We start from the raw sequence: 10,543 nt of genomic DNA, 5'->3' as shown, positions 1-10,543 counted from the left end.
TGCACTCTTATTCTCTTTCCGACTATATAATGTGAACCGGAACAATTTTGAGATAATGCCATGTTCGGAGTACTCTTACTTATCGGTGTACTGACTTAGTAAGCGAACGGCTATTTTCATGTCAAGAAAAAATATATAATTTAATTTATCCAAAGTATTTAATCGGCCAAAACTGCCTAAATTTCTCTGGTGGGTTTTTGGGGTATAAACTTAATAACTGGCAGTACCAGTGAAATATAACTTACACCGAATCTTTAAAATTTGCCCTTTTACCAGCAGGCGAACTGTGAAGACAGATATTTTTGTCCCAATTCCAGCAATTACTTTACAATATTCGAGAGGATTTCAATAGATAGGAAATTTCAGTTACAAACAAGGACCTTTCTGCATCACACAAAGCCATAAGCATTCACTGTTAATCAGTATTATGACTAAGGTCGACTGTCATTCATTCATTCCTATGATTCCTAGCTTTATATTTTACTCGTTACCGGTGCACGTATAAAATTACAAAAATCGAGGTCTCTACATTATATACAAAATACGCAAAACTGTCAAATAAAAACGATTGATCAATCTTACAATCCACAGTAGGTGAGCAATTCTATTGTACGACAAATGATTATCTATGAATCGAAACTTGGTAACTATGTATGCGCATGCGCGCGAATGGCGGACTTTTTTTAAATGCAAAAGAAAAATATTTGAAAATTTGGTTTAATGGTGATAAAAAACTTATGTGAATTGGATTATTTGTGTCAGAAAGTGTATTATGGATATATGCAGTGATTAGTACTAAATATCCCACCAGAAAATCGACGTTTATGGGAAAACGCAAGAAGAGTAATAGTTAGCCTGTGAACAAAGAGCAGGGCCAAACAAAGAGACACAATATGGCGCAAAATCAAAACTCTCCTGGAAACTCTGTTGGATTTTCAAATGGTCAGTATCAAAATCAGAACTTTATACCCCCTGGAACTTTTACATATAGTAATATCGGGAATATGAACACCATGGGGCAGTGCTCATCTGTGATGGGACAAAATACGGGTCAACCACCCAATACACCAATGTCACCACAAAGCCAGGTGAACATAGATCAGTTTGCACTAATTCTTCAACGTCTTGATCGGGTTGACAATAGACTTGGGCAATTAGACGCAATACAGTCGTCCGTTAATACCGTAATTGGGCGGTTGAATGACATAGACCAAAAAATGATTGCATTTGAACAACGCCTCACTGATCTGGAAAATAGTCGACAGTTCGATTCAAATAATATTGATGAAATAAATAGAAAACAAAGTGATGTAAACCTTCTTACGCAACGTTTGAAAAAACTTGAGTCCGAAAAATCCTCATGTGATGAACTGATGATGAAACTCAAATGTGACGAATTAAAAAACAATCTCATGTTCTTCAAAGTACCAGACACTAAAGAGGAAACACCAGAGGTCTGTAAAACGACAATTTTAGACATTATAGAAACCAAAATGAGAGTTGAAAATGCCAGAGATAGGATACAAGTTAACAGCGCAGAACGTTTGGGTCGTTTTAAGGAAGGCATTACGAGACCAGTCCTGGTTAAATTTCAACGGTTTGAAGATCGTGAGTTGGTTCGTAAAGCGTGTCCGAACCTCAGAGAGACTAGCATAGGTGTTAGCCCACACTATCCCAGGGACATAGCTGATAAGCGCAAAACGTTGAGCGGCGAGTTCAGACAGGCGAAAAGGGACAAGAAAAATGTATACTTCCGGTATGATAAACTGTACATTGATGGCGAAGAATTTGTACCTCCGACCCGGGACTAGGATCCGCCTGAGGGTAGTGTAAATATTCTCTCGTGGAACGTTGAAAGGCTCACACGCGCGAAAAGGTCTTCAAATGATTTTACATCGTTTCTCACCCAGTACCAAATAATATGTCTCTACGAAACCTGGACAAATAAACATACAAATATTGACCTAAATGGATTTAGTAACCCTATACATTCGTTCAGAAAATTCCAAAATCGTCGTGCGAAACGTTCTAGTGGTGGGGTCATTATTTATATAAAAGATACTATACGTAAAGGCGTCAAACTTGTTAAAAACGATTGCGATTGTATTGTATGGTTAAAGCTTTCGAAAGATTTTTTTCAAACTGACAAAGACTGGTACATTGCTGCAACATATATTCCGCCTGAAGGTTCTCCTGTGCACGATATGTATAACGTTGATATTTTTAGTAAAATGGAAGACGAAATAGGACAGTTTTCACAACAGGGACGAATATTGTGGATTGGTGACCTAAATAGCAGAGTAGGTCAAAAGTCAGACTATATTGAGAATGAACGTATAACGGGATTAGACTTTAATGACTTCTTAAACGACTTACCGTCTAGCCCTACGTCAATTGATCACTCGAGTAACAGATTCGGAGATTATTTATCGGATATATGCAAATCTACAAATATTTGTATTATGAATGGTCGTTCGGGTTGTAATGGGGATAACGGTAATTTCACCTGTTTCACACACAATGGAGAGAGTTTAATAGACTACGTACTTACATCCTACGGCAATTTCAAGCTAATACGTAATTTTAACGTCCACAACTATACAGAATATTCCAATCATTCACCTATATCATTTGAAATTATTACCGGCACGTGCAAATGTAACAATAACTCACAGAAGAGAGAGTTTTATAAATGGAACGAAAATGATAAATTGGCTTTTTTAAACGATTTATCATTAAATATAGACGGTATTACAGAAAGCCTACAAAATAATTATGACGTTGAGGATGCAGTTTCATGTTTCTCTGAGTATATCGCTTTAACAGCAGAAAAATACTTTAAAAAGACCATTAAAAATGTACGTCCCACATTTGTTGTTAATGAAATTTCGGACCGTAAACAGTGGTTTAATCTTGAATGTGAAAATAAACGCCTCGCATACATTCAGGCTCTAGAACAATATACGTGTGATCGTAGTGCTGGGAGATTTGATTTGATGAAACGATGCAAAAAAGACTATAAATACTGTGTTCGGAAAACAAGAAAACAATTCAATATAAATAAAGGAAAAGAAATGCACGAGCTAAGGCGAAAAAATCCCAGGGATTTCTGGAAAAAATTTAAACGAACCCGACAAGCAACTGATGAAAGCATTTCTCTAGATGACTTTTTGTCTCACTTTAAGTCGCTTGCTCAGACCCAGGATAATGAATTTAATGACGACGTTGATAGTTTTTAGATAATTTTGACACTGAAACCGACCGAGAACCCATGTACGAAGAGTTAGATGTTCCAATAACGGAAACGGAAATTAGAAAGGCTGTAAAAAACTTAAATAGAAACAAAGCCACAGGCATCGATAACCTATTAAATGAGTATTTTATAGAAGGTGTTGATGTGCTCATTAAACCACCAATCGTACTTTTTAACAGGATACTAAACACTGGAAAATTTCCACGTCAGTGGCCGAAGGGAGTAATAGTTCCGGTTCTTAAAAAGCAACCATCGAGTGACGTAAATAATTATCGTGGAATTACTTTGATTATTGTTTGGGGAAGTTATTTACAATGTATGAATGAAAGGTTTAAAGTCATGGACAACGAAAATACGAAAAATTTCTGATGCCCAGTTTGGCTTCAAAGCTGGCCACAGCACAACGGACGCTATATTTATATTGCTATAATTTATAAAAACATATCTAGATCAACGTAAAAGAGTTTACGCAGCATTTGTCGATTACCGAAAGTGTTTTGACCTAATATACAGAAATGGCCTCTGGTATAAGCTAATACGGGAAGGAATCGACGGAAAGGTGTTGAAATTATTAAGATCCATGTATAACGAGGTAAAATCATGCGTGAAACACAATACATTATCAGAGTTTTTCAACTGCGACGTCGGATTATTTCAGGGGGAGATAACCTCACCGATTTTGTTTTGTCACTTTATAAATGACATAGAAAGTTGCTTACAGCAAAACATATTCTCGGGATTAACTTTAGACCAGTTGTCAATATACCTTATTATGTTTGCCGATGACTGTGTACTGCTAAGCAAAACAGCTGAGGGGTTACAAATGCACTTAAATCAATTAGAAACATATTGCAAAAAGTGGAGTTTAAGTGTCAGCATAGATAAAACGAAAATAATGGTGTTCCGTAAAGGCGGTCGTTTAGCCAGAAATGAGGAATGGACATATAACGGTCAGAAAATAGATATAGTAGATAGTTTTAATTACCTAGGATTTGTACTCAGCACAGGTGGTTCTTTTCGCAAGGGACTAGAGACTTTAGCTGCTAGATCACTTAAAGCAATGTTTTCTCTAAGAAATCTGACTAAAGATATGGCTTTGCCACTGAAAATTACATTTGATCTATTGACACATATGTCGCAATCCATACTCGTTACTGTTCGTTGCTAGGGGATTTTTACAAGCAGAAAATATGAAAGGGTCCACAGAAAATTCTAAAACGAACTCTTATGTTAAAATGTCTACGAATTGCCTAGCATTATACGGAGGGCTGGAAGTATCCGCTCATTATTAATAGGAAAGTCCATATTGTGAAATATTGGTTTAAAACTTACGATAGCTTTAACACCAATTGTATTTATATGCTGTATATAATAATATGCTTATAGGTGTGAAAACAATAAAACTTCCTGGTTAACAAACGTTAAATTGCTACTACAAGAGACTGGTTTTAATGACATTGGATATATCATGATTCTGTCATAAATGTTAAAATGTTTTTTATCAGTATTTAAGGTACGTCTAAAGGACATTATATTTCACAATGGAGAGAAAGTGTTCGAGTTCTAGCTCGCTATCGTTTGTTTCATGAGATCCAACCAAACTTTGAATTATCGACTACTTAAGTGTTTTAGACAATAGTAAACATAGATAACGCCTTATCAAAACTACGTTTGTCGTCGCATAGACTAATATTGAACTTGGGAAGCACCGAAACAACCACGTGAACAACGGAAATGTGAACTTTGTCAAAGAACGACATAGAAGACGAATTCCACTTTGTTCTTATATGTGAATCTTATAAAGACGTGAGAAAAACAATATATACCTACATATTAATACACGAAGACCTAGTATGATTAAATTTATAGAACTATTAAGCAGCAAAAATAAAAAGTTATTGAACCGTTTAGCAAATTACACCATCAAGGCATTACAATTTCGGAACAGTATGATCAATGCTATATCGTGATAAGACTTCTTGGTATTGACGTGAGCTATTGACGTTTCTTTGTATATATATATATATATATATATATATATATATATAAAAGAAAAACATCCAATGGGTTTCCTCTATCTGTATTTCTGTACAGATAGAGGAAACCCATTGGATGTTTTTCTTTTTTATTTATACTTGTCCAGGAGTAACTTTTAATATTTTCTATATATTAGGGTATAAAGACTACCCTCTCAGATATCACCTTTTATTAATATGCAATTCCTGCCATTTGCATGCTTGTGTAATATTGTAATATGTATGTATTATTGATGATAAGCTGTACATGCTTAAATCAAAATAAACCTATGTTCTGTTCTGTTCTGTTCTGTATTTTGATATATGTCTATTGGAAATTTAAATTGTCAACTAAGATTTATGCGTGTGATTGTAAGTAATACGACCATTCATTGTATTTGTCTGTTTGAATGTAAAATGCGTCTTTAAAAGATTGGTGTGAAGTGAGCAGTTAGCAGTTGCAGCAGTTCAGCAGTTAACTGCTAGAACTGCTAGCAGTTACAGCAGTTAACTGCTAGAACTGCTGGCAGCTACAGCAGTTAACTGCTACAATTGCTGGCAGTTGCAGCAGTTTACACATACTTGTATTATAGTCCATCAAAGGGAAATTAATCAGAAAGAATTCCTCGGAATTGCCTTCCCTTATAATTGTAACCGTTCCATCTGCTCAGACTTAAAATAGTGCCAACTTAAGCTGATCTTGTAGGATGCACTTAACTAGCAACCCTCAAGTTCACTCAAGTTTCACTAAGCATGCAACTTTCCAGCCATGCTATAGCTCCAAAGAGCAGATATTTCAGCGGGATGGTTACTACCCTAGGTTCGTACACTGGGTATATCTAGTTTAATCTAAAGTTAGACCAAGTAAAAACCAAGCTGAATAGCAGTTTTCAAATATATCTACAAAACCCTTAACAATAGCGAACAGCTAAGTTAATACATCATAAAATAAAATGTGACAAGTAAAATCATGAATACTAGGTACAGTTCATAGATGAGGCTTTGCTAAGAACTTGCGGGTTGTGACGGAAGAGGGCCGTCCGTAACCTATAATGTACCATATACTATATAAGGGTTATGACAGAATTGGGCTGCCTGTACCCTTTTAGCCTTTAGCCTGCTGCAGGCTAGTGATTCTGCCTTTGCGACCATGCAGACCAAGATCATGGTTTGCACTGTTTGCTATTCAGTCATAAATTTTCATTAACGCCCCTTCAAATAGTAAGTGGTATTGCCCAAACTGAATGATGGAACAGTCCTTTTAGAAATTCAGCAGGTAAAGGTTAGATGTAGAAATTTATGTGATCAACTGGGTTATGACAGAAAATGACTGCCCGTTAACCCCTACGGATTTGTGACAAACAAATATGCTAAACGTAGGTCAAAGTTGCTGACCTGTCGATTTGATTTCATTAGTATTTATGTAAACTTTCAGTAACAGTTAAACTGGTATGAAATTAGCATATTAACATATTCATAAGTAATAAATATTTTACTCATATCATAATCAGAATTCTTTTACATTTTAAAGAGAAATAAAATTGCTCTTAGAATAATTATTAATATGTAATTCTAACAACTGTATATATGCTATGAAACAATATGTAATTAAATTTCGTAATAAAAGGGAATTAATTCATGTGATATTACAGAATTAAGTAAGATTTACTAAACTTTCGTATTAGCATAAAGAAAAGTGAAAACCATTATATAATAATTATATTTTATTATTATCTTTCACTGAATCGAAAGTAGGGAATTCCAAATTTCAAAGTGGAAACTGAAAAGATTTTGATAGTTTCGCATGTGTCCCGGGCACTAAATTTAAATATAACACGTATATGCATTTTACATGCATTAATATTCAAGTAGTTATTTATCATTAAAATTGAACAAAGGAGAGGTAAAAAGAATAAACATAATGTATGACAAGAAACGAAATGAGTGGGGTGCGTCAAAGTCTGGGCAGAACGTAAATGGCGAGTTTCGGTGTCGGGTCCAGTCCCGCAACAGTAGAAGAAACTGGGGTGCCACCGGGTGGTCGTTGTAGAGAGGGTGACGCCCGACACGCCCGGTGGTGGCCATCCTGGTTTAAGGTCTGGTTTCCGAGCAAGGGTGGACTTTGGGTGTTTTGGCCGGGAACGCTCGAAAACGCCATTTCGCCTCCAGCAGTTTGATTGCCTGGCCGTAACCGTAGAAGAAACTGGGGTGCCACCAGGTGGCGTTGTAGAGGGGTCCGTGCATGCGGACCCGGCATAGGGGGCCACCCCGGGTTTAAAGGTTCTGGTTTTTTTCGTGAGCGTGCGTCAAGTCCGGGCAGAACGAAAAAATGGCGAGTTTCGGTGTCGGGGTCCATCCCGCAACAGTAGAAGAAACTGGATGCCCCCGGGGTGGTCGTTGTAGAGAGGGTGGACGCCCGACACCCCGGGTGGTGGCCATCCTGTTAAGGTCGGGTTTCCGAAAAGGGGTGGACTTTGGTGTTTGGCCGGGAACGCTCGAAAACGCCATTTCGCCTCCACATTGATTGCCTGGCCGTAACCGTAGAAAAAACTTGGGGTGCCACCGGGTGGGCGTTGTAGGGGGGGTCCGTGCATGCGGCCCCGGCATAGCGGCCATCCCGGTTAAGGTCTGGTTTTTTCGTGAGCGTGCGTCAAAGTCTGGGCAGAACTAAAATGGCGAGTTTCGGGTGTCGGGGTCCAGTCCCGAAACAGTAGAAGAAACTGGGTGCCAACCGGGGGGGTCGTTGTAGAGAGGGTGGACGCCCGACACCCCGGTGGTGGGCCATCCTGGTTAAGGTCTGGTTTCCGAGCAAGGGTGGACTTTGGTGTTTGGCCGAGAACGCTCCGAAAACGCCATTTCGCCTCAGCAGTTGATTGCCTGGCCGAACCCGTAGAAGAAACTGGGGTGCCACCGGCTGGGCTTTTGTAGAGGGGGTCCGTGCATGCGGACCGGCATAGCGGCCACCCCGGGTTAAGGTCTGGTTTTTTCGTGAGCGTGCGTCAAAGCCCTGGGCAGAACGTAAATGGCGAGTTTCGGTGTCGGGGTCCACCCCCGCAACCGTAGAAGAAACTGGGGTGCCACCGGTGGTCTTTTATAGAGGGGGTTGGACGCCCGACACGCCGGTGGTGGCCATCCTGGTTTAAAGGTTCTGGTTTCCGAGCAAGGGTGGACTTTGGTGTTTGGCCGGGAACGCTTCTCCCCTTTTTTGACTTGCTTATTTGCTTATTTCTAATGTTTCTCCCATTGGGATAATCATCGTTTAGTTTTGACTGAAACACCATTTTCACTTCCAAGGACAGGTTTCAGTATAGAAAGCTATACCGGTATCTCGTTGCGAAATGTCTCTCTAAATAGCATTCACTAGTAGGTTTATATATAAACCCCCCCCCCCCCCCCCCCCACCCCCAACACACACACAAAAAATAATATATAAAATAAAATGAGTCTGGGTAAATAAATGTAGAATGAGGGACAATGCGCTATAGTATAATTTACGTTAGATTTTTGTAGTAATGATTTCCTACTGCGTTTCACAAGGTCTCCCGTTTTTATCTATTCCTTTCACCCTAATTGTGAAAAGATTCACACTTATTCTGCCCACTTCCTTGAAAAAAAGTAAGATTAAGGTGTTGTCGCGACCCTATAAAGCTTGAACCTACAACCCCAGGATCGAAAGGCAAACACCTTTACACTGACCCCGTTTAAAGATTTTTTAATCAATCACTAGCCAAAATTAACTCCATGTGATCTCCAGCGGGACTAAACTTTTAATGCCGGGCAAAAGACAAACCACATTTGGGAAATGCAACCATGAAATTGGAACCTTGAAAACATTAGTTCCGCGCACAAAGATACTAGGGGAAAAGACAACATTGTTCCGACAAATATTATACGTACTATAACAATGTAATATCAAACAGTTACATTAAGTAACTACAATTTAAACATACGAGGTCTTTTTTTCTTATAAAGGTATTAGACACAATAATTCTATTAATTCAGTACCAAAGACATGATGTTGGCGGGTTTTATGCTGAATTGACAGAAATGGTTGATGTCGCAACAATTTAAAACTGTAACATTTTTTTTCAAAATGAACCAACATGTTTCGGAAAAAAAAAATGCTTTTTAATGCTGTATAATGACAAGCCCCTAGATATATGCACATTTTGTAATTAGGTATTTTTCATACTGACAAACCGTTGCTGAAGCAATACATGATAGTTTTGATTCTAAATGAACATTACATTTAACAGGTACGAATAAAGAGTGCTGCTAATATACATTTAAACTTCTATTTCAAAATGAAAGGGTTGTTACACTTAAAAGCTATTTACACCAGTGTATGGATTTCTAGGTACGCAGGATAGAACTCACTCTACGCACTCCTAACTTTTTTTCAGCGTTGTTAGCACAAATACACGTTGCACGGGGACGTGTCCACCTACAAAATTGGGTGCCTTAAATGAGACGTGAAATAGTGTTTCCCCATTCTTTCCATCTACGTTTTTACATAAAAAAACATATTACAACATCGAAAAAATAATCAGCGGAACCATGTTTTAATTATCTAAACTATACTATCAGTTACAAGCTGCGTGGATAATCCACTCGGGCAAGACCGTGGAATCTTTCGCAGGTGTAGGCCCTTTTATCTGTGTATTGTTTATATGAATTTTATGTTAAAATATGTTTATGCTAGATATTATTTCAGAAATAAACGTAGCTACATATGGTTCGCCCTCAAAATTGGGAATACAGTAGTAACATGGATTCTGTTAATTTAATGTTTGTTGTTACAAAAAATAGAAAAGACGTTGTTACCGTAAATGCATTAAAACCTAAAAGCAGCAACACTGCAAGTACTACTCCAGTGGGAAACTTCCGGTGATCCGTAGGTTTATGCTACTTCAAACTGTATACATTGTATAGATGTTACATTCTTACTAAAACTTTTTTATTTTTCAGCTTTGTAATTATTGACATTCATACATTCGCAATGTTTAACTGCTGTAACTGCTGGCAGTTGTAGCAGCTAACTGCTGTAACTGCTGGCAGTTGTAGCAGTTAACTGCTGTAACTGCCAGCAGTTGTAGCAGTTAACTGCTGCAACTGCTGCAACTGCTAACTGCCAACTTCCTGCTGGTCTTTAAAAGTTGGTGTATACAAACAAATATTCGCTTTATAGCAGTCTTTTTCCTTTATCTAACCCTTTACATTACATGTTGATTTAAATCTAAATTGAAAGAAGAATCATTAAAATCTTTCTAAAATT

The sequence above is a fragment of the Mercenaria mercenaria genome, chromosome 16 (genome assembly GCF_021730395.1).
Source record: "Mercenaria mercenaria strain notata chromosome 16, MADL_Memer_1, whole genome shotgun sequence".
Classification (NCBI taxonomy): Eukaryota; Metazoa; Mollusca; class Bivalvia; order Venerida; family Veneridae; genus Mercenaria; species Mercenaria mercenaria.
Note: the sequence above shows the minus strand (reverse complement) of the source record.